At 39.4% G+C, this 25,212-nt stretch overlaps 1 protein-coding gene across 5 annotated transcripts in view; it reads left to right on the top strand.

Annotated features, from left to right (window-relative positions):
- The window catches only part of LOC133553186 (MAM domain-containing glycosylphosphatidylinositol anchor protein 2-like), a 557,311-nt gene that overhangs the window by 94,853 nt on the left and 437,246 nt on the right, over positions 1-25,212 (top strand). The window lies entirely within an intron of this gene.

Here is a 25,212-nt window from a genome sequence, read left to right as displayed (position 1 = left end):
CTATCTTGCCGATTGTATTGTACCATATGTCCCGGCAAGAAATCTGCGTTCAAAGGACTCCGGCTTATTAGTGATTCCCAAAGCCCAAAAAAAGTCTGCGGGCTATAGAGCTTTTTCATTTCGGGCTCCAGTACTCTGGAATGCCCTCCCGGTAACAGTTCGAGATGCCACCTCTGTAGAAGCATTTAAGTCTCACCTTAAAACTCATTTGTATACTCTAGCCTTTAAATAGACTCCCTTTTTAGACCAGTTGATCTGCTGTTTCTTTTCTTTTTCTTCTATGTCCCACTCTCCCTTGTGGAGGGGGTCCGGTCCGATCCGGTGGCCATGTACTGCTTGCCTGTGTATCGGCTGGGGACATCTCTGCGCTGCTGATCCGCCTCCGCTTGGGATGGTTTCCTGCTGGCTCCGCTGTGAACGGGACTCTCGCTGCTGTGTTGGATCCGCTTTGGACTGGACTCTCGCGACTGTGTTGGATCCATTATGGATTGAACTTTCACAGTATCATTGTTAGACCCGCTCGACATCCATTGCTTTCCTCCTCTCCAAGGTTCTCATAGTAATCATTGTCACCGACGTCCCACTGGGTCATTATTGTCACCGAATTCCCACTGGGTGTGAGTTTTCCTTGCCCTTATGTGGGCCTACCGAGGATGTCGTAGTGGTTTGTGTAGCCCTTTGAGACACTAGTGATTTAGGGCTATATAAGCAAACATTGATTGATTGATTGAATTTTAGTGTTGCCAATCAACTTATCCCCAGGTGCATGTCTTTGGAGGTGGGAGGAAGCCGGAGTACCCGGGGGGAACCCACACAGTCATGGGGAGAACATGCAAACTCCACACAGAAAGATCCCGAGCCCGGGATTGAACCCTGACTACTCAGGACCTTCGTATTGTGAGGCAGACGCACTAACCCCTCTTCCACCGTGAAGCCCCCTTACACACCCAGTTCCGACAAATATTATAAATAATATTTGTCTAATCGTTTATATTATTTTACATAGTATGTCACCATTTCAATAATTAATGGCTCCACTACGGACGGGACTCTCACACTATAATTCTAGATCTACTCGACGTCCATTGCACCGGTCGCCCAGGGGTTTTGAGTCCCCACATTTGCTGTCCCTTCCAAGGTTTCTCTTTGTCATCCCATTGGTTTGAGTTTTTTCTTGCTTTGATGTGGGATCTGAACTGAGAATGTTGTTGTGGCTGGCTTCTGCAGCCCTTTGAGACACTTGTGATTTAGGGCTGTATAAGTACATTCTGATTGATTGATTGGTTGAACTATTTAGCTGATATTTTAATTAAAGGATGTGTTTATTATATTTGATTTACTTTATTTAGTTACAAATGCCCTGTATGTAGTAATTCACATGTAATTTAATTGAAAATATTTTTGAACTGATCCACATATCTGTTTTTTTAATGGCTGGGTTCCGGGTTTAGTCTTTTTTTTTTTTTCAGTTTGAGGCGAGACGACACCAGACTGTTCCTGGAGATGTTTAAGTCTTCCGTCATTCTCATGCTCCTGGTTAGAGTTGTTAGACCTCCTTGGATCTTAGTCACTTAATTTGCTGAGACAAGTATGAGCTCAGCAGACTGTGCTGTCAGGCGACACAAGCTGCAGCCTCAACGCTACATTAGGCTAACGTATCCTCAGCGTCCTGATGGATTTCTTCATTAAACAGTGTGGGCGGGCTCAGTGGAGGTCAAGCGGACCGGCGCCATCAGCGAGCGGTTCCGTTTCTGAGCTAACTTTTAAAGGTTGATTAGCTTTTAGTTTAATAAAAAATAATAAAAGAAATCACACCATAGATATGCGGGACAAGTTCCATTCTGAAACATCAGTTACTCAGTTCAACATGTCCGAAAAGGAGTAAGAAGAAGCAGATGTCATTTAATCCAATCCCTTATTCATGTCTCAGCCAAATATTAGTTGATTATTTATTCACATGCTGCGTTCAACAATGACATACTTAAAATAACTTATGATTTGATATTAAAAAAAAAAAAATCACTCATTCTTGTGTGTAAATGCTCCCCTTTTTTAGCAGAGAGAGAAACCAAGACATCAAAACAATGTTGAGAACTTGTTGAAATAAGACCTGACGTTGAGCAACTCAAACCTATTGCTTTTTGACAATGTTTAGTCAATGTTGTATTGTGACGTTGATTGAACCATTGAATTTTGGTCATATTCCAAACAATATTTTACAACACAAATACAACTTTGAAACAACATGCATTTTAACGAGGTTTATTCAATGTGAAGTGAAGTGAATTATATTTATATAGAGCTTTTCTCTAGTGACTCAAAGCAATTGTGAGACCCAATATCTAAGTTACATATTTAAACCAGTGTGGGTGGCACTGGGAGCAGGTGGCTAAAGTGTCTTGCCCAAGGACACAACGGCAGTGACTAGGATGGCAGAAGCGGGGATCGAACCTGCAACCCTCAATTTGCTGGCACGGCCACTCTACCAACCGAGCTATACCGCCCCATCACAACCTGCTGTCAGGTTGTGATGTTGTTTTGGCCACTGAAATGTAGTCATTTCCCAACCAACATGGATCCAACGTTAGACGTCAACGTGGTTTCTATGTACAAATACAAGTATTCAGGGGCGCCAAAAAGGGGGGGTAAAGGAGAGGGATTCTAGGGGCCCATGATGGAGGGGGGCCCAGAGAGGCCCCTAATGATGATGAAATTATATGAAATTATGTGTTGGGGGCCCTGTAAAGATTCTTTTCATGGGGCCCAAAATCCCAAGCGGCGGCCCTGCAGCTTTCTGAGCTGCCACCTTATCATGGTAGAGGAGTTTGCTTGTCCCAAATATCCTAAGAGCTATGTTGTCAGGGAGCTTCTCCAAAGACAAACAGGTCCGAGGTGAGGGATCAGACAAAGAGCAGCTCAAAGACCTTTATGAAGAAGAAACAATGAGGACTCAGATTTCCCTTGCCCGGACGCAGGTCACCGGGGCCCCCCACCGGAGCCAGGCCTGCAGCTGGGGCTTGACGGCGAGGGCCCTGTAACCGGGCCTGACTGGGCACTGCCTGAAGAGGCAACGTGGGTCCCCCATCATATGAGTGGTGAGCCCATTGGAGGGGGGACCCAGGTTATAGAGGTCAGGTGCAGCGTGAGCTGGGAGACAAGTGGATCGGTCTTCAGTAATGTGGACACTGTATCGATACGTTATGGTAAAAGAGAGGCTGAGCCGGACGGCAAAGCTCTCAATTTAGCAGTTGATCTACGTTCCCATCCTCACCTATGGTCATGAGCTTTGGGTTTTGACCGAAATGACAAGATCACGGGTAGTTTCCTCCGCCGGGTGGCGGGGCTCTCCCTTAGAGATAGAATGAGAAGCTCTGTCATCCGGGAGGAGCTGAAAGTAAAGCCGCTGCTCCTCCACATCGAGAGGAGCCAGATGAGATGGTTCCGGCCTCTGGTCAGGATGCCAGCAAGAAGCCTTCCTGGTGAGGTGTTTAGGGCATGTCCAACGGGTTGGAGGCCACGGGGAAGACCCAGGACACGTTGGGAAGACTATGTCTCCCGGTTGTCCAGGGAACGCCTCGGGATCCCCCGGTAGGAGCTGGACAAAATAGCTAGGGAGAGGGAACTCTGGGCTGGGATAAGAAGAAGCAAATGGAATGGATGGTTTATAAGTCAGTTTTAAGGGACATGTACTGTATGTATGCATCAATGTCTTCTCTAGGTAATCCATCCATCCATTTTCTATCGCTTATCCCTTTCGGGGTGGTAGGGGGTGCAGGAGCCTTTCTCAGCTACAATCCGGCGGAAGGCTGTGTACACCCTGGACAAGTCGCCACCTCATCACAGGGCCAACACAGATAGACAGGCAACATTCACACTCACATTCACACACTAGTAGTTAATGTCATCATCTAAGAGGCATGGGATCTTTTAAGTAGGGTTGTTCCGATCCAATATTGATATCGGATATTGTTTTTTACAAAAGATAAACATGGTGGGTTAAAGGCTAGTAGGCGCTAGCAATTACACAACAGCTAAGCACACAATAGCACAAAAGATAGACATACTGTACGTAACAAGTGTCCTCTATTGAATAATATTACAATCTAAAACAGCACATTTGTTAATAAAAAGTATCAAATAATTATAGTCATATATCATTCATACAAACAAAACCATCCAGTAACAAATGTGTCCGCATCATTCAACTTACTGCGTCTTAACATCATGAATCATTGTGGCCACATAGTGTAGCCTAAAAACAAATATTACACCACTTTAACTTAAAGACAGCATAAGACCAGACTGTTACCATCGTTGTCTGTGTGACTAATTTTCCTTGATCAAACCTTTTTCTAACATTTCATACTACAAAATAAATATGTATGACTCCTGCTGATTTGGTATCGGATGAAATTACTTAAAGGAGCAGTGCACTTTTTTTTTAAATTTTGCCTATCGTTATGAGAGACAACAACATCTTGGATTTTAAAGATGATAACGCTTGGAAGATGCCCCTAACGAAAGTCACCATTGTAGCCTTCACAGTGCTCTGAAACAACTTCAAAACCCTCCATCAACGTTTTATATACACACTGTAATTCTATATATAATGTAGTAACAGACACCTTCATAACAATATGTAATATGTACAATATTTAGCTTATTTTGGTCGTTTTAACAAATTCTTCCGCACATTTATTTATTTACGTTCCTATAGCAGCGCATGTCTGACAATGTGTGTTCGTACTTCCGGATACGAAATGCTTGTGTGAGTTGTAACCATGGCAGATTTGGTAACGAACAATGAAGATGACTATTTTTGGAGAAATGAGGATTCACAACCTTATATTTTTAAATCTGAATTTATGGGGGATGAACTACAGCTTCTGGAATGGAGGAAGAGTGAGACGTTGGAGCAGATGGAAGCCGACACAATGAGGTGAAGGTGAATCGAAGCTGCAAAATGTGGAATTTGGAGCTATGGTATTTCGACATAAATGGCGTGTGTGACGGGACTCCAGCCGTCGTTGTGTGGGTTGCGGTGACACTCGATACATGACGCATCGTAACAGGTTTGACTTGTGTTTATTATTTCAATAAACCCCTTGTCTTCTGGCCATTTGGTCGTGCCACTTTTCAGTGCATGGGCTCTTCCTGCTTGCCGTTGCGGCACACCTTTCGGTGTCCGGCGTTTGCATCCGCTGGGGGGGCTCATCTCGCTCTTGCTCTCGTTCGTCGTGCTCGTGGTCGTTTGTTGCCGTGGAATTTTTGCCTACTCCTCCGCCGATCGCTCCTCCCTCTCCCCTTTTGTACTGCAGGAAAAGATGGAGAGATTGAGCGCAGGTGTGTTTTGTACGCACCTGACTTGGCTGGCTGCATCGTCGCATCGAGTGCGTCCCGCCTCTTTTCTCCGTCGCATGCCCCGCCTCCTGGCCGCCATCTCGGGTAGGACTGGCGTTTGTCCTATCCCGCCGTCAGCTTGTCAGCTCCGTCCCTCCACAGTGTGCTTTTCCAAAATAAACCAGAAAAAAGGTCCCTGGCCAGCTGGACCCAAACAAAACATGAAATGTGGTTTAATACTTTACAGATACTGGAATATAATTGTTCATGTTTTTCAGTCAGTACAGATTGGTGTCTTATTGCAATGTATTGTGCATTACAAACTAAAACAGGTTTCGTGTTGACGTACAAGCTAGCTTGTATCTTGCCGTAGCTAGCTTTTACGACTATGACCGTAGCATGCCAATATGTTACTACGCTACAAAAAAAAGTTCCTCAGTGTTTTCTCTTATAATAACAATACGGAACATAAATGAAGTATTGTTGACGGTTTTTGAATGCATTTTGCAAGTGATTTAGAGGTAGAATTGATTGCTCCTGTTAGATGTATTGCTAGCCACCAAGAGGAAGCCAATTTTTTTTTAGAAAGTGAAAAAAAACACAACAAACTTTTGTCTTCTTGTGTTTTTATAAGTATTGTGAAAGATAGGCAAAATTACAAAAACAATTGCAGTTCACCTCTAAGGCACCAATATCCGCAGTGAAAAAATTGCACTGGGACACCTTGACCTTAAAGGAAATAAGTTTAAACAAAATCTTCAAAAATCTTTAAAAATCTACTGAATAAATATATAATAAAATATAACCATTCAAGCATTTTTTTGAGATCCTTTAAAATATGTTTTTTAAAATATACCTTTGTGGTATTATTTTTTTAGTAGTTTTATTACTTTATGCCCTTTTCCTTTGCTTTTCGATATTTTCAAAAGTTTCAAAGAAACTTTTGAAAATTACTTGAAATTTTTTTCTTTTTTCTTTTTATTTCTGTAATGTGCCTCATAGTATAGCATACCAAGGTTTCTTGCTGTTTTTTTTACATAATCCAATCCAATCCACTTTATTTGTATTGCACATTTAAACAACGGAAATGTTTCCAAAGCGCTGCACAAAAATATTAAAAACAATATTCAAATATTATCCTTAGCTCCACTAATGGCAGAATAAAAACAAAAAAAATAAATACATATAAAACCAATAAAAAAAGTATATGAAAATAAATATGATTAAAAACTATTTTAAAGGGTAAAACCAATTAAAACAATAAATAGAAATCAAAATTTTAAAAACACCAAGGACCACAGAGGACCACACAACTCACGTAGTGTTATAAGCCAAAGAATAAAAGTGGGTCCTAAGATGAGACTTAAAACACTCCACTGTGGGAGCAGTTTGAACTTGGAGGGGCAGAGTGTTCCAGAGCTTAGAGCCGACCATAATTCCTTTCTTGTCAGCCCAAGAACAATTCAGGTCATCCTGATATTAAAAAAAAAAGTTTTTAACTTTTTAATACTAAACGTCCCCTGCAGTGGACATTAGTTTTTGGTTTATTTATTTATTTGTAGCAAACATGTCTCTGCTAGGGAAGTTGGCGGTCAGAAAGTCATTTTTAAAGGTAAACAAGCAAATACTGTAATGACTCAAATATAGGACGACTTGTAACTTGTAGCATCAACACCATCTCTCATATGTCCAATCAGAATTTTGTCATCATCCCGTCCTTCCTTTTCTGTCGCTAATGGGAAGTTATTATCTACGGCAGCTGCAATTTGTCACTGGCAAAGCGGCGAATGGCTCGCTGATGTTTTCATTCAGCCTTTCTGTAAGCTTAATTTGTCTGAAGCTGATGTTCATGTTGCAGGCCTGACATAAACAAAATCTCCAAAAAACATTTTGTAATTCAAAGTCTTTAAACCCAATCTGGGTTGCAGCGGGCAAACTGTGGCAAATGAAATATTTATAAGACGTGAGAACAGGAGGACAACACAGCAGCTTATGAAGCCGCTGCTTTGGGATCATATGTTGTGGCTCGCCTCCTTGGTGGGGATCCTTTGTGAAAGCTGAAGTTCCACCTTCTTGCACACTTTCCGTGCTGTTTTTTTCCTCTGGTTATTGTTCGAGCCATTTCCATCACTTCTGCAGAACACTTACTGGTCATTCTGCAAGCAAAAACACGACCCAGGTGACAACATCAGAAAAAAACATTGTTTTTTTTCCGCTTTCATCAAAATATTTAATTATTGTAACATCAGGCGGCCATTTATTATGGGGGTGAAGGGGATCTGGTTATTTGTTACTTATCAGTTTGCCCCTTCAGAGGCAATCGTTGTGTGTCCTTAAGCAGCACCATCAACCTATGAAATAACGTCTCAAATAAACAATGAGATCCTTTTGAAGAATTTTCCAACAGAGATTTCTCCCCACCATCTAACTATTTAATTATTTAAAAAATAAAAAAAATCCACATATATATTTCATATTTTGCATGGTGGCTTTGCTTAAAAAAACATGTTATAAGGTATTGAAAACATATAAAAACAAAAATTTAAAAACAAACCCTGACTCGGCTTGGGTACTGATTTTGGTACCGTGTTTTTGTCATCCATTATGTTATGTACAGGAGGAGTAGGTGGCACAGACAACAAAGTTGTGGTATTAAGCTCTATGATATAAATACATATATATATATGTGTGTGCATATATATATATGTGTATATATATATATATATATATATATATATATATATATATATATAAATATCAATAAAGGGTATGGAGTGTCACTGAGCCAAAAGGGTTTATATGTGTAGGAATTAACTGCTGAATGTTACAGAGTGTTGAGCGAGAGGCAAGTCCAAAAGGGGCAAGGCACACTCGTATATCATTGAGCAGGCAAGAAGTCAGGGCGAGGCGTCGAAGGTCCGTGTCCAAGCGGGAGGTCGAGATCCAAGAGGCCGCCAAGGAAACAAAGGGAACGCGGGAAAACAAGACACACAGCTCGAAACGTGGCACAAAGGCAGACTGCAGGGAGGACGACAAGGAAGACATGAGACCAATCAAACACGACAGTGGAGTAACAGAGTGGGAATGCATCGAGTTTCATTAGTCGGCTAACTGTACGGGAACAGTTGACTACGTTCTAGCACAGGATAGCAGGTTGTGCAGGCTTTTGAAGGCAGGACCTTTGATCAACCACATGTGCGCTGATGATTGCAGCTGCCGGCTGCAGCAGGACGGACACGCGCCTGGCGCGCTCCTGGAAGTGTGCTCTTGGAGGTGCTCTCATCAGAGCGCACAGATGAGTTTGCATTGGCATGCGCCTGGACTGTGACCCATGGCTCTTTACTAATTTTAATAATCTAATTAATGCTGTTATAATAATAACTGGAATGCACATAATTAGAACCCAGGGTGTAGTGCTGTTATTCTACAAGCTCCTAATGTTATGTTAGTGTTTTATACTTGCTATAAAAACTTACATTGCCTACTAATGTTCAATGATGACTGAATGAAGCCTTTGACAGGGGTACTTTACACCAGTGCTTCTCTATTATTTTCTCTTACGCCCATCTACCCCCATCCGCAGGAATTGAAAAACTTATTCTGTGCCTGCCCCCAGTCTCCACCCCCCACCGAAAGTGCTGTCTACCGAAAAAATACTATGCTCACTTAAACCAGATGTTGTGATAACGTATCCACTTCCGCAGGCAGGCTGCGTCTAAAGTAGCTCGCCCAAAGATGACACAATCGGGTCGCATTTAGAATGCAGTACATTTGAAAAAAATCAGATTCCAATTAGATTCTGACTACCTGCCAAAAATAATGTATTAGCATTATTTTATCTGTTTATAGCGGGGGAAGAGGACTGAAACAAAGGGTGTAGCCTTTGCGATTCAATAATTGTGATGTGTTTAATCATGATTAATAGTAAAGCGAGTTAATTGCTGCGTCTCTACCAGTATAGCCTTTGCGTGGTTCAAAACAAGATTTTGTGTGTGGTCTTTAATATTACAATACTCAGTTATTATTATTAGACTCCTTAGATGGAGCGCTCCATGATCAGAAAGCCCGCAGTATTTACATGTTTATGTCTCTGTTTCAACAATAATGTTGCGATCCGTTACTCGTATCTTCACATATTGTTTATTTTTCCATTGACGTCTCATTCTCCGTCTAACCCGCTTACTTCCTGTTTAGTCAGTTACCTTGGTTACTCATTAGTTCACCTGCTACTCACGGTCCCGCACACCTGCTAAAGTTAATCACCTTCACTTTATAAGGCTTCCTCTTTTCTTTGTTCAGCCTGGGTTCATAATTTGCTTTCATGCAACACGTTACACCTGCATTTTTCACATATGTATATTCTCGCTAGCTTTTCAGGCTAAGCCATTGTTTATTCCAGCTCTCATGCTGTATGTTTTGTTTTTCCCTTTTATGTGCCTACGTGCCAGTTTAGTTTTCATTATTGTATATCCTAGTTCTCATGCTAGAGTTTTTAGTTTGCCTTTTGTTAGCTCCAGAGTTTTTGTTCATAGCTCTTTTTTGTAGAATAAATTTGTTAAATCTTACCTTTGCCGTGTTCTATTTCGACGCATCCTCGAGGGAATCGAACTCGGCACCATGATGCCGAACAGGCATAATAAATAATCTTTTTCATAAGGTGTTCGACCCAGTGGCGTCAATATTCTTACACCCTCTGCCCAAACTAACTATTTGGTGTTGTTTTGTTGTATGACAAGTTGTTTTTACTTTTTACAAAAATTGCACGCAAATTGAATATTAAGTAGCTGTAAATTAATTGTAATAATCATCCAACATTGTTCACTGTTTATGTAAAGTAGAGATTAACATATTCATTTCGGATTATCATAAATGACAATAATTGTCCTTAGTGTGGGAATGTGAGTGTGACTGTTGTCTGTCTATCTGTGTTGGCCCTGAGATGAGGGGGCGACTTGTCCAGGGTGTACCCCGCCCTCCGCCCGAATGCAGCTGAGATAGGCTCCAGCAACCCCAGTGACTCCGAAAGTGACAAGCGGTAGAAAATAGATGGATGGATGGAATAACCATAATAATACATAATCATCATAATTTTCATTACAATGTTATTATCAGTGCAGCCACTGAGGATTAAGCCTCCTCCATCTTTAAAACCTGGCAAAGCCTCTTTTTCGAACATTATTAAAGGGACTGTGAATGCACCACAGTTATGTGCTTTGAGCGACAAAAGCGAAACTTCAACTATGTCCGGTGCTAAGATGATGATATGATATGTGTAAATTATAATTTAGCATATTTTTTGTATAATTTTTTTTTACACAGGCCATGTTTAATATATTTTGTATCTATTTGATGCACTTAAATATTTTACTTTTTATGTTGTATGGTGGCTCGCTAAGTTAAAAACACATTTCTTTCGAATTAATCTTAAATGGTAAATTGATTATACTTATATATTGTTATGGTTTACTAAAGACGTGAAGGCAAATGGACACCAGATGGCAGTAATGTCCAAAGATTTATTCTTCTACAAAGTAAAAAAAAAAAAAAAAAAAAAAAAAAAAAAAAAAAATATATATATATATATATATATATATATATATATATATATATATATATATATATATATATATATATATATATATAATACTAAATATAATAATAATAACAATACTAATAAACTAGAGAATGATGTGTGTGTGTGTGTGTCAAAAACCCAATAGTGTGTGTTGTAAGACTATGTGTGTATAGATTAACTGGAGTGTCTTACCAAAGTGTTGGAGGTGCGTGTTGAGAGACGCGATGCAGTCCAATAAGGGCAAGACAGGCAGGGTAGTCCGTGGAAGGAAGTGAGGAGTCGAGGGACGAAGGAAGCAATTCGAGGACGAAGGAGATCCGGGGAAGAGTGAGATGCACAGCTCACTTTGAAGGTGACGGAGAGTTCTGCGGGGACACGGGAAAAGACACTGAGAACCACGGAGAGACTGAACACAAGGAAAACAGGATTTGCTTAAAGCAGGATGATCGCTTACTGTACTTCAACAGAGAACTAAGTTCCCGCCCGGATCCCTGGGTCCACTGGTCTTTTAAGCAGCTCACGTCAACAGTCACAGGTGTGGACTGCGGCCAGCTGCGGCGGAGAGTGGGCGTGGTCCGCTTGATGAGCGCGGGGGCGTGTCCGAGTGCGCTGTCAGCGGGCCCTCTGGGTGGAACCGCAGCGGAGGAAGATACAGACCACATGTGACACAACAGTATCCCCCCCCTATGGAAAGATTCCAGATTTCTTGGAGGTCGAACCCCTCCAAAAACAGGAACAAAAGTCAAGGGAGGGTGGAGGGGCGAACTGGTGGTGGGTCGCCGGCCCAGGTGTCCCCGAATCCACCGGGGACGAGTCTGGTGGCGGCGGCGAGTAGAACGTCACTGGGGCGGAGCTCAAGTCATTTGTGGCGGGGCTTTTAAACAAAAAAAACCTGTGCCTTCCGGTCCTACTATAAAATTTGGCGGGAACTTACTGTTATGGTTTACTAACGACGTGACGGCAAACGGACACCAGATGGCAGTAATGTCCAAAGATTTATTCTTATACAAAGTTAAAAAAAAAATAAAAAAATTAAAAAAAAAAATATATATATATATATATATATACATACATATATATATATATATATATATATATGTAGGTGTGGGAAAAAATCACAAGACTACTTCATCTCTACAGATCTGTTTCATGAGGGGTTCCCTCAATCATCAGGAGATTTTAATGGAAGCATTCACATACAATGGTTTATATAGAGCACAGAGTGGGTGGGTACAAGCAGGCGTAGGGTGTGGTGATTGGCTCATGTGTTACCTAGGAGGTGTTTCCGTCTATGGCGGCATGTTGAAATGATTTCACTGCGCTTGTTGAGAGATGATAGATCTGGATGATATATAATAAACAGTTTCTCTTTTAAGCATAGGTTGCATCTTTTATTACCACTGTTGTAAGGTGTGCTGGATGCAAGAATTTGCCATGTTATTGAATATTCAACATTATTGTCTTTGAGGTTCCAAATGTGTTTGCTGAGTTCTGTAGAATTCTGCAAAGTCTGGTTTCTAAAGGAGGCGTTGTGATTATTCCATCTTGTTTTGAACGCTCCTTCGGTTAATTCCGTCTGAATTCAGCTGAATTCCGTCTGGTTGGTTTCCTGGGGTGGGTTCATAGGCGAGGGTGAAGTTGTATCCGCTTTCATCAAGTGCTTTCTGGTACGGGGGGGTTGCTTGGTCGAATTCAGCTGAATTCCGTCTGAATTCAGCTGAATTCGACCAAGCAACCCCCCCGTACCAGAAAGCACTTGATGAAAGCGGATACAACTTCACCCTCACCTATGAACCCACCCCAGGAAACCAACCAAAAAAGAGCAGAAAACGAAACAACATCATCTGGTACAATCCGCCATTCAGCAAAGACGTCTCAACCAACATCGGCCGCAAGTTCCTCACTCTGATCGACAAACACTTCCCCAAAGGCAACACCCTAAGAAAAATATTCAACAAGAACAACATTAAATTGAGCTACAGCTGTATGAATAACATGCAACAAATCATTTCAAACCACAACAAAGCAATTGCAAAAAAACTGCCTACCCCCAGACTAAACGACTCTGAAACCAATAATGAATGTAACTGTCGCAAGAAACCTGATTGCCCTCTCAACGGAAGGTGCTTACAGACATCAGTCGTTTACCAAGCAAAGGTAATACGCAAAGACATTAACACATCCGACACGTACGTAGGATTAACCGAAGGAGCGTTCAAAACAAGATGGAATAATCACAACGCCTCCTTTAGAAACCAGACTTTGCAGAATTCTACAGAACTCAGCAAACACATTTGGAACCTCAAAGACAATAATGTTGAATATTCAATAACATGGCAAATTCTTGCATCCAAATTCTTGCTTAAAAGAGAAACTGTTTATTATATATCATCCAGATCTATCATCTCTCAACAAGCGCAGTGAAATCATTTCAACATGCCGCCATAGACGGAAACACCTCCTAGGTAACACATGAGCCAATCACCACACCCTACGCCTGCTTGTACCCACCCACCGTGGTAGAGCGCAATATGTAGGTGTGGGAAAAAATCACAAGACTACTTCATCTCTACAGATCTGTTTCATGAGGGGTTTCCTCAATCATCAGGAGATTTTAATGGAAGCATTCACATACAATGGTTTATATAGAGCACAGAGTGGGTGGGTACAAGCTCTATATAAACCATTGTATGTGAATGCTTCCATTAAAATCTCCTGATGATTGAGGGAACCCCTCATGAAACAGATCTGTAGAGATGAAGTAGTCTTGTGATTTTTTCCCACACCTACATATTGCGCTCTACCACGGTATCGAGCACTATTCTCTGGATAATCCAATCAAGACATATATATATATATATATATATATATATATATATATATATATATATATATATATATATATATATATATACTAAATAAAATAATAATAACAATACTAATAAACTAGAGAATGATGTGTGTGTCAAAAACCCAAGAGGTGCGGTGGAGAGTGGGCGCGGTCCGCTTGATGAGCGCGGGGGCGTGTCCGGGTGCGCTGTCAGGGGGCCCTCTGGGTGGAACCGCAGCGGAGGAAGATACAGACTGCATGTGACACAACATATATAGCGCTTTTTTACCTTCAAAGTACTCAAAGCGCTTTGGCACTATTTCCACATTCACCCATTCACACACACACAGTCACACAATGATGGCGGGAGCTGCCATGCAGGGCGTTAACCAGGACCCATCAGGAGCAAGGGTGAAGTATTTTGCTCAAGGACACAACGGATGTGACAAGGTTGGTTGAAGATGGGGATCGAACCAGGAACCCTCAGGTTGCTGGCACGGCCACTCTTCCATCTGCGCCAGACCGTCCCTTAACTTGTTAAAATAAAATGTATCGAGCCCCCCCCTCACATAAGTCAAATTAGTAATAAATAGTCTATTGATCACAATAACAGTAATATTACCCTCATTATTATAGAACGTCTTTCTCGCAATGCACAAAGGATTGGTACAAATTAATGTTTGGCTTGAAACACTGTTACAGGGAATTATTTTGAAGAAAATAACCCGCAAAATGTGCATAATGACATACAATCAAGCTAATATACTGAACTTGTAGTTCGTTTTAAATGTGCATAGTGTGAAATATAATAGCTTACAAAGAGGTCTTGGACACCATTTCTTGTGTTGAATCCCTGCTTGGTACACGTTTTAATGCCGTGCAACATGGGAGAATAAAATTCTATTCACAGGTTGAAGAGAAGATATAAAAGGATTCTTTTTTTTATGTCGCTGCAATTAGAACATCCAACTGAGTCATTTCCTTCTTCCTTTTTTTTAAAGCACAACGTTTCTCTCGCCTTCTTGTCTTGTCTTGTCTTGTCTTGTCGCCAAGCGGCACCGGAGGGAGCGGAACAAAAGGCGCTAAATAAGTGTAGCAGCGGGAAACCACCAACCCAATTGAGATTGGCGACTGCTTGTATTCGCCGCAGCTGAGCTTTAGAAGGCAGTCGGAATGAAGACGGAGGATTGAGGCAGAAGTGTGAAGAACAAATGTCTCGTACAGTAGCTTAAGGGAAGCAGAGTCATGTTGGATAACCTCAAAGGTTCCGCTTTTTTCCTCTTGATGACTTAGGAATGCAGCGTATCATACATTGTCTTGATTCAAGGAGCTCGTTTATTCTGCACTTCTTGGGTCAAAGTCAACAATCATACAATACAACAATTTATCATTTTGGTCTGGAGTGGTTCCAAAGGGAATTCATTGTCAAAATGTGTCATTACTTCTTGAACGCAGCATACCACTCATTGTCTTCCAAGGAGCTTGTCTCACCTGGAGAGCTCCCCTGATTACTATGGAGTCTGCAGTTTCTCCAAAGCAAACGAATGGTGTGACTGCATCGCTACTTCCTGAGCACAGTATGTATATATATATATATACATATATATATATATGTATAAGGGCTGCGAATCTTTGGGTGTCCCACGATTCGATTCAATATCGATTCTTGGGGTCACGATTTGATAATATATCGATTTTTTCGAAAAACGATATTTTTCCGATTCAAAACGATTCTGTATTCATTCAATACATATCATTTCAGCAGGATCTACCCCAGTCTGCTGACATGCAAGCAGAGTAGTAGATTAAAAAAAAAAAAAACTTTTATAATTGTAAAGGACAATGTTTTATCAACTGATTGCAATAATGTAAATTTGTTTTAACTATTAAATGAAGCAAAAATATGATTTATTTTATGTTTGTGAAAACATTGGACACAGTGTGTTGTCAAGCTTATGAGATGCGATGCAAGTGTAAGCCACTGTGACACTATTGATCTTTTTTTATTATTTTTCTAAATGTCTAATGATAATGTCGATGAGGGATTTTTAATCACTGCTATGCTGAAATTATAATTAATATTGATACTGTTGTTGATGATATTAATTTTTGTTTCATTACTTTTGGTTTGTCCTGTGTCGTGTTTGTGTCTTCTCAATTGCTCTGTTTACTGCAATTCTGAGTGTTGCTGGGTCAGGTTTGGTTTTGGAATTGGATTGCATTGTTAAGGTATTGATGTGTAGTGGTTTGTTGGATTGATAAAAAAAAAAAAAAAAAAATATTTTTTCTAAATGAGAATCGATTCTGAATCGCACAACGTATTCGATTTGATTCGTATTCCAATCGATTTTTTCCTACATACCGTATTTCCTTGAATTGCCGCAGGGCATATAGTATGCGCCTGCCTTGAATTACTGCCGGGTCAAACTCGCTTCCCAAAATAATTAGCACATGCTTAGTATTAGCGCCTGGTCAAACTCGTGACGTTACGAGTGACACTTCCCCTGTCATCATTTTCAAAATGGAGGAGGCTGATTTCAATACCGGTAATTTGAAATCGCATAAAGGGAAGAAGATGAAGAGCTATTCAGTAGGATTTAAGGTCCAAGCTTACATCACACTCAAATTTTGCACTGCATGCCTTTGGTAAGCGCAGGAGTGAGAAGAGGTTTTAAATTAATTAGCGCCCCGGCGGCAATTCAAGGAAATACGGTATATATGTACATGTATTGCCGCTACAGTGGTCCTGTAATTTGCAGTGTTTTGGTCAAAGTCAACAAAAATACTTACTGTATTACGTAAAAGTTTGCTATGTAGTCTGCAGTCGCTCCAAAGTAAACTACTGATCACAGTGTATCCCTACTTCCTGAGCATCACTTATCATTGGAGCGCCGTGGCTCAGATGGTAGAGCAACCGGCCAGAAACTCGAGGGTTCCCTAGTTCAAATACAACTCCCACCATTCTAGTCACTGATGTTGTTAAAGTTAAAGTACCCATGATTGTCACACACACATAAGGTGTGGCAAAATCATTCTCTGCATTTGACCCATCACCCTTGATCAATCCCTGGGAGGTGAGGGTAGAAGTGAACAGTGATGGTAAATGGATATTTTTTGGTGATTTAACCCCCAATTCCAACCCTTGATGCTGAGTGTCCTTACTCTTTAAAATGTTCTTGTAATCAGACAATATTTTCGTTCTATTTAGATGGAATCTTTACCTGCCGTTCTTCCAAAACTGTCTCAATCTGTGGCCCGGATAATGTTTTTATATTCGGTTATTTTTGGACTCCCTTTGTTCCTGTTTTGTGCACCTCTGGGTTTGTTTTGGTTTCTATGGGGATTAATTGGGTTCACCTGGTTAGTAGTCGGCACGCTCACCTGCAGTCGACCACTAATCAGAGAGCTATTTATTCACCTCTATTGCCACACTTGTCCTGGCTTCTTCGTTTGCATCAAGCTACGGTTAAGTGAGTATTCCCTGTTTCTAGCGTATGCTAAGTGTTATCCCTAGCATCCAGTGTGATCTGCACATTTTTCCTTTGTCTTGTTTTTCTGTTTTGGGTGCTTCTTTCATGTTCGAGGAATAAATCATGTTCCTACCTGCAAGTTCTGTCCGGAGTGGTCCGTTTGCAGCCCGGGGGAGCAAACCTCGCAGAAGCTGCGACCCTCCGCACGTAACAAAAACTAACTCGTTTTCAGAATTAATCTTCACTGCCTGAGCACAGCACATCATCAGTGTTCTTAAAATTACTTTTAAAAAGTCATTAATTGTAGTTACTCACTAGTTTACCAAAAAAGTCATTGAATTATTAACGGAATTACTCTTTAATAAATGAAATTAATCACTAGGAAAAGTAATCCATACATTTCTTAAAAAAAACAAAAATAACTTTAAATAGCTGGCATCAGAGATAATTAATATAAGAGCACCGTGTGGGCTGGGCCTATTGCCGAGTGACGTGTGACATCATCAAGATTTTAAATCAGCGGTGTCAAAATCAGCCGAACTGGTAAAATTATGTCATGATAACTTAAAAATAAAGACAATTTCAAGATTGTTTGTTTAAAAATAGAACAAGCAAAATCTAAAAAAATACAATCATAATGTTTTTATGTTTTTTTTACACTTACATGGTGCTGTTTATAGTAATTTATTTTCTTTTGTTGTGATTTATCATATCTGAATAAATGATGTGACTCATGAATATCATATTCATCAGTCAAATAGGTGTGTGTCTGGCAGAGTTTTAAAATGCGCTAGTGATCCCAGGGATCATTCTTGTGATTACTCGGCTGCAGAACAATTGACAACAAGCTACAGTTAGCAAGTCAAGTGCAGCGGCAGCGATCGGTAATTTTTTTTTTTTCTCTCCCCTGGACTTTTAACATGGATGATTACACATCTAAAATAAAACAGCTTTCTAAACTGGACTTTCAATCGAAGCAGGAGGTAATAATTAAAGGAAGACCAACGCCATATCTAAAAGGTTTGCTTCAGACAGTGATCTCCATCAAGACAGAAAGACTTTTAAAACTGAAGAAAGATAAGGAAGACTTCTATAAACAAGTTACCGATGCTTTAGTTTAGAAGGAGCGGCGCATAGACTTCATTTATAAGTAAAGGTAAGACCATAATAACATTTTTTTTTATTAAATGTGCTTTTTTGTGTGCTACAGTTTGTGTGTATTAAGAATGCTGGTATGAGCTTTTAAAGGGGAACATTATCACAATTTCAAAAGGGTTAAAAACAATAAAAATCAGTTCCCGGTGGCTTGTTGTATTTTTTTTCCAAATTTTACCGGTCTCGGAATATCCCTAAAAAAAGCTTTAAAGTGCTTGATTTTCGTTATTTGCGATGCGAATATCCATTTCCCTGTGACGTCATACAGTGCTGCCAATGTAAACAAACAATTGCGAATACCACAGCAAGATATAGCGACATTAGCTCGGATTCAGACTCGGATTTCAGCGGTTTAAGCGATTCAACAGATTACGCATGTATTGAAACAGATGGTTGGAGTATGAAAGTAATGAAGAAGAAACTGAAGCTATTGAGCAAATAGCTATTGACCGAATAGCTGCATCAGCATGGCCGAATAGCTGCATTAGCATCGCCGGTAAAATGTGCGCACCAAACAATCAGGACTTTCGCTTCTTGTGACACTGGAGCAACTTAAATCCGTCGATTGGTAGGTGTTTTTTTCGCATTAAATGTAGGTGGAAGGAAACGTATTATAGTTGCAAATGCATCCGGAGGTTATCCATACATCTCTGTGCCATGTCTGCTTCAGCACCGCCGGTAAATAGCATATTAGCATCGATTAGCGTAGCGTGTTAGCATCGATTAGCGTAGCGTGTTAGCATCGATTAGCTAGCAGTCAACATCAACAAAACTCAACTTTGTGATTTCGTTGACTTTATCGTTGCAAATGCATCTGCAGGTTATCCATACACCTCTGTGCCATGTCTGCTTTAGCACCGCCGGTAAAAAGCATGTTAGGGTAGATTAGCGTAGCATGTTAGCATCGATTAGCTGGCAGTCACGCCGCGACCAAATATGTCTGATTAGCACATAAGTCAACATCAACAAAACTCACCTATGTGATTTCGTTGACTTTATCGGTGCAAATGCATCTGCAGGTTATCCATACATTTCTGTGCCATGCCTGTCATCGCCGGTAAAATGTGCAGACACTCCGGCACACTCAATGGGGGTCTGGCGGCAGATTTCTTGCCACTTTCGCATCTTTGGGCCAGTGGTGCAACTTGAATCCCTCCCTGTTAGTGTTGTTACATCCTCCGACAACACACCGACGAGGCATGATGTCTCCAAGGTTCCAAAAAATAGTCGAAAAAACGGAAAATAACAGAGCTGAGACCCAATGTTTACAATGTGTTGAAAATGAAAATGGCGACTGTATTACCTCGGCGACGTCACACTCTGACTTCATCGCCTCTAGAGCGATAAACAGAAAGGCGTTTAATTTGCCAAAATTCACCCATTTAGAGTTCGGAAATCGGTTAAAAAAATATATGGTCTTTTTTCTGCACCATCAAGGTATATATTGAAGCTTGCATAGGTCTGGGGATAATGTTCCCCTTTAAACATAACCCGTTAACTGCTGCCAATCAAATGGTGAATAAGATACTCTTTAGGGTTCATATGTTTGTAAACCTGACTGTGATGAAGTCAGTGCCTCACCAGCCATGAACCTCCCTGCACGTCACTGATAGATAGATAGATAGATAGATAGATAGATAGATAGATAGATAAATAGATAGATAGATAGATAGATAGATAGATAGATAGATAGATAGATAGATAGATAGATAGATAGATAGTACTTTATTGATTCCTTCAGGAGCGTTCCCTCAGGAAAATTAAAATTCCAGCGGCAGTGTACAGAATTGAGATCGAATTTAAAAAGTAAAAAGTAAATATAGGGAGTATAGATGGAAACAAAATAAAACAATATTATAATAAGAATAAAAAAAAAGCAACACAGAATAATTACATAACAGTAAAAGAAGAATATAATAAGGGAAACTAGGCCGTAGTGACCATGTTCTGAAAACGTATTGCACTGTTATTGTACTGTAGAAGGGGATACATTTTATTTCAGCATATTTATGTGAGCCCAGATAATGTATCCCCAGTTCTCTATCTTAATAGGCACATAGCTCCGCGCCCTCTGAAGTCATGCACTCAGGGGATTCAAAGAATTGCTATTACGACCTCCAGAGGACACACTTAGAAGAGCAGTTTCTTTCATTAAAACATTTCAGCTAATTTTTATTCTTAAATCATCTCGCGGGCCGGATAAAACCGGTTTGCGGGCCTGAGCCGGACCACGGGCCGTACGTTTAATACCCCTGGTTTAAATGGAGCTGTGTTTTTGAGCTTTGGCAGTGAGCAGTGCACATTGTCGGCTTTGCTGTCAGCAATTTTGAATCTTTTCACCCCAATTGTGTTACCCATGACTAATAAAGAGTTTGAATGTGTTTGATGGCTGTCATATCATCTTGTCAAACAACTGTGTATTTTGTAAGACAAGTTTGTCACTTCAATCATTGATTTGTTGTTCAAAATTCCCATTGTGTATGTGTGCGTATGTTGTTGTCTGCTGTGTCACAGTGTGATGGTGCCTCTTCCTTTTTGATATCAACTTCATTTTAGTGCGATGCTGCTTGTTGTGTTCACAAGTAAAAATATATTTAGCTGCACTCATGACGCTATCTTCTTGTTGACATAAAACTATATCAAAAGTAGTGTGCCACGTTACATCAAGCTATCACTAACAGCTTTGTAACAGATCTAAAAGTAATTATTTAGATTACTCGTTACTATCACTGCAAAAAGTAAATGTTCAAAAACAAGAAGAAAAAAATACAAAAATGAGGGGTATTTTACTTTAACTAAGCAATATTATCTGCCAATAGAACAAGAACATTTGGCTTGTCAAGACTTTCTAAAACATCTCAAATTAGCTAAACTTAATGAACCCGAAAATACCTTAAAATAAGTATATATTTTCACTAATAACAAGTGCACTTTTCTTGGTATAGAAAATGTATATGAGACCTTTTTTCTCAATATGTTGAAAAATATTCTTAAATTAGGTAAATGCTAGTGCCATTATCTTGACATAATGATATGCGGTCAGCATTACATTTCTTGCAACCAACAAACTTATACTAAAAACTAATTTATTGTTCTTAATGAAAAGACAAGAAGGCAACCGCTTATTACTCTCTGGGTCTCCTAGCCGCTCAGGAAAATCTTTTGGTCTAAAAAATGTAATTTTGAATAATTTACCTGAATGTGCATGAACTACTCCTGTCAAAAATAGTTTGAAATGTCACATGTTAAATGTTTCAATATTAACTGTCCGTTTACTGTATTGTGCCAACTGTACTACTATATGCGTACGTTGTTATGATCCGCTGCCCGGATCATATTATGTTTAGGTTTTTGAGTCTTTTTGTATTATGTTCTGTTAGTGTTTGACTTCTTTAGTTCCTTGTTGTACTTCCTTGTTTATTTTTTCACCATGGTTACTCATTGTATTCACCTGCCTCTTGCTTTTGACGCGCACCTGCCTCTTGATTAGTGTCTTGATTTAAGCCTGCGTTTTTGTCCATGCATTCTTGCTTCCTAGTTTGTGTTCTCACGACAAGTGACAATGTTTTGTCCCCGGTTCAGTTTGTGCTCGCGTCCATGCTAAGCCCTAGTTGTTTTTCTAGCTCCCGTGCTAGCTCTTTTGGTTTGCCTTTTGTGCCTTGTGCAAGTTTTTCTTTTTCATAGTCTGATTTAATTTCAATAAATCATTGTTTCTTACCTTCACACTGTGTTCGAAGCCCGACTGCATCATTGAGAGAACGACTCCGCATCACGATGCCACCCAATGTTGGCGCTGCCGTCACAGGATGTGCAATCTTTCAGGGGAATCATTGGTAATTTGCCTTTTAGCCACAGCTTCTACCAGTGTTGTATATTTCAAAAGACAAGACGACAGTAAATATTTCACACCGCGGACGATTGATACAAAGTGAAACCGTGCTATAAAACATTGAAAAGGCTCAGAGGGAGCCGCGCTTTTAGTTTGCGTTCAAGCCTTAACATCCGAACGCAACGACGTCACCGCCGCGCGTGCATTTGTAGATCTTAGCTTCAAAGAGATCCCTCCTCTTCAAGGTCTGTGCCTGAACCTCCTCAGAAACCTTTTACCCCCCCGTCGACGACGTTCCCCCTCGCTCACCGAGGGAAACGCGAGGGAAAAACACGGCGGAGGATTTCAAAGAGCGCAGCTAAAAAGGGAAAAAAAGCTTAGCATGTGGGATGTTGCCCAGCGACAAATAAAGATATTTTCTCTGTTTTTGTCGTAACACAAAGTTGACCCGAGGCCCGAAGAGACACGCCCCCACAGTGTTTGTACTGCTGATTTTCTGCGATAAAACACTGTACCTTTTTTATCTACCATTGTTACAAATCCCAAACTTCATTACAACAAGCCCAAATGGAAATGAACCCAATTAGGAAGGCTTTGCCACATTTTTGCCCCCCAGTTCTTTTTTGGGGTTTTAATTCAATTTAAATCTTTGTCGCAGACTGCAAAACATTCCCCAAACTTTATTTTCTTTGTTAACAGAAACTTTTACATAAAACATCACTTGTGTAAAAACAGTTTGGGGGCATCACTTATTAGCGCGTTTGATGCTAAAAAAGGCAAGAAAGAAATGGTTAACATTATTTTGATCAGTGTTTAACTTGTCCTGTGTATAGTAATAATGTTCATTATCATTTCTGTGTTATTAAGTTACTTCACTAACTGCTTCACTTTTACTATCATATTTGTACATATCGTTGTTGCTGTTGTTCTGTTCTGTTGTTTTTGTCTCCCTGTCTTATCCCCCTCCTGTCTTTTTTCTCTTTCTTTCCCCTCCGGCAAGTAATAATATAAATACATTTAATAAAGTCAAATACAAATAATGCAACAAGAGAAGTATCCCACACTTCTCTTTTGTAAAGTAAATCTGTACAGCCGATATGGGCACCTACATAAACTATATGATTTGCGTGAGTAGATGGACAGGACAAAAAAAGAAAAAATTACAAATAAAATATCCTTTATCAAAAGTATTGAAATTCCCTTTCCAACATACAGCAAAAAACAAACAAACAAACAAAAAAAAAGGTGGTAAATTCTTTAAAAAGTATTTGCAAAACATACACATTTTCAGTCAAACAGGTGAATTTGTTCACTTTGTCGCATTGATGTATAATTACAACAGTACATATATGTATATATATATATATATATATATATATATATATATATATATATATATATATATATATATATATATATATATATATATATATATATATATATATATATATGTGTATATATATATATATATATATATATATATATATATATATATATATATATATATATATATATATATATATATATTAGGGGCGGCATGGCGTAGTGGGTAGAGCGGCCATGCCAGAAACCTGAAGGTTGCAGGTTCGTTTCCCACCTATTGATATCCAAATAGCTGCCGTTGTGTCCTTGGGCAGGACACTTCACCCTTGCCCCCGGTGCCGCTCACACTGGTGAATGAATGATGAATGAATGATTGGTGGTGGTCAGAGGGGCCGTATGCGCAAACTGGCAGCCACGCTTCTGTCAGTCTACCCCAGGGCAGCTGTGGCTACATATGTAGCTTACCACCAATGGGTGTGAAAGAAGGACGGGTTCCCACTTCTCTGTGAGTGCTTTGAGTATCTAACAATAAAAATCTAATCCATTATTTTATATATATATATATAAAATAATGGATTAGATTTTTATTGCTTTGAGTATCTAACAATAAAAATCTAATCCATTATTTTATATATATATATATATATATATATATATATATATATATATATATATATATATATATATATATATATATATATATATATATATATAAAATAATGGATTAGATTTTTATTATTTTATATATATATATATATATATATATATATATATATATATATATATATATATATATATAAAATAATGGATTAGATTTTTATTGTTAGATACTCAAAGCAATAAAAATCTAATTAATTAATTGTAAAAGACAATGTTTTATCAACGGATTGCAATAATGTAAATTTATCTTAACTATTAAACAAACCAAACATATGACTTATATTATCTTTGTGAAAATATTGGACACGGTGTGTTGTCAAGCTTATGAGATGCGATGCAAGTGTAAGCCACTGTGACACTATTATTCTTTTATTTTTATTTTTATAAATGTCTAATGATAATGTCAATGAGGGATTTTTAATCACTGCTATGCTGAAATTATAACTTATATCGATACTGTTGTTGATAACATTCATTTTTGTTTCACTACTTTTGGTTTGTTCTGTCATGTTTGTGTCTTCTCTATTGCTCTGTTTATTGCAGTTCTAAATGTTACTGGGTCAGGTTTGGTTTTGGAATTGGATTGCATTGTTATGGTATTGTTGTGTAGTGGTTTGTTGGATTGATAAAAAAAATTAAATAAAATTAAAAAAATAAAAAATCGATTTTTTTTTTTCTCACTCTAGGACTCCCCCTTCTGTTGTGCAATATAATTGACTTCAAGTTCATGCAAATAGTCAAGATTCATTCTGGTAATTGTATTCATAGAGAATTAAAGTTGTGGCAAGTGGACTGTTCAGGTAGTCTTCAAATACCTTTTGCATGCTCAAACACCTGATAGGACAGCTCTAATCTAGGCGAATAATCTAGGCTAAGAACCTGAACAGTATAGTCGAAATCGAATGAGAACACTTTCAAGTAGCTGATAGAGGTACAAAACTTTAAACATTCGGCGGTATTGACCACAATGCTATCTGTTGCTATTTCAGGCTCCTGATAGGCTATAAACTGTACTTGACAACCACCTATG

Source organism: Nerophis ophidion, linkage group LG05, assembly GCF_033978795.1.
Source record: "Nerophis ophidion isolate RoL-2023_Sa linkage group LG05, RoL_Noph_v1.0, whole genome shotgun sequence".
Lineage (NCBI taxonomy): Eukaryota > Metazoa > Chordata > Actinopteri > Syngnathiformes > Syngnathidae > Nerophis > Nerophis ophidion.
This window is presented reverse-complemented; position numbering and strand designations above follow the sequence as displayed.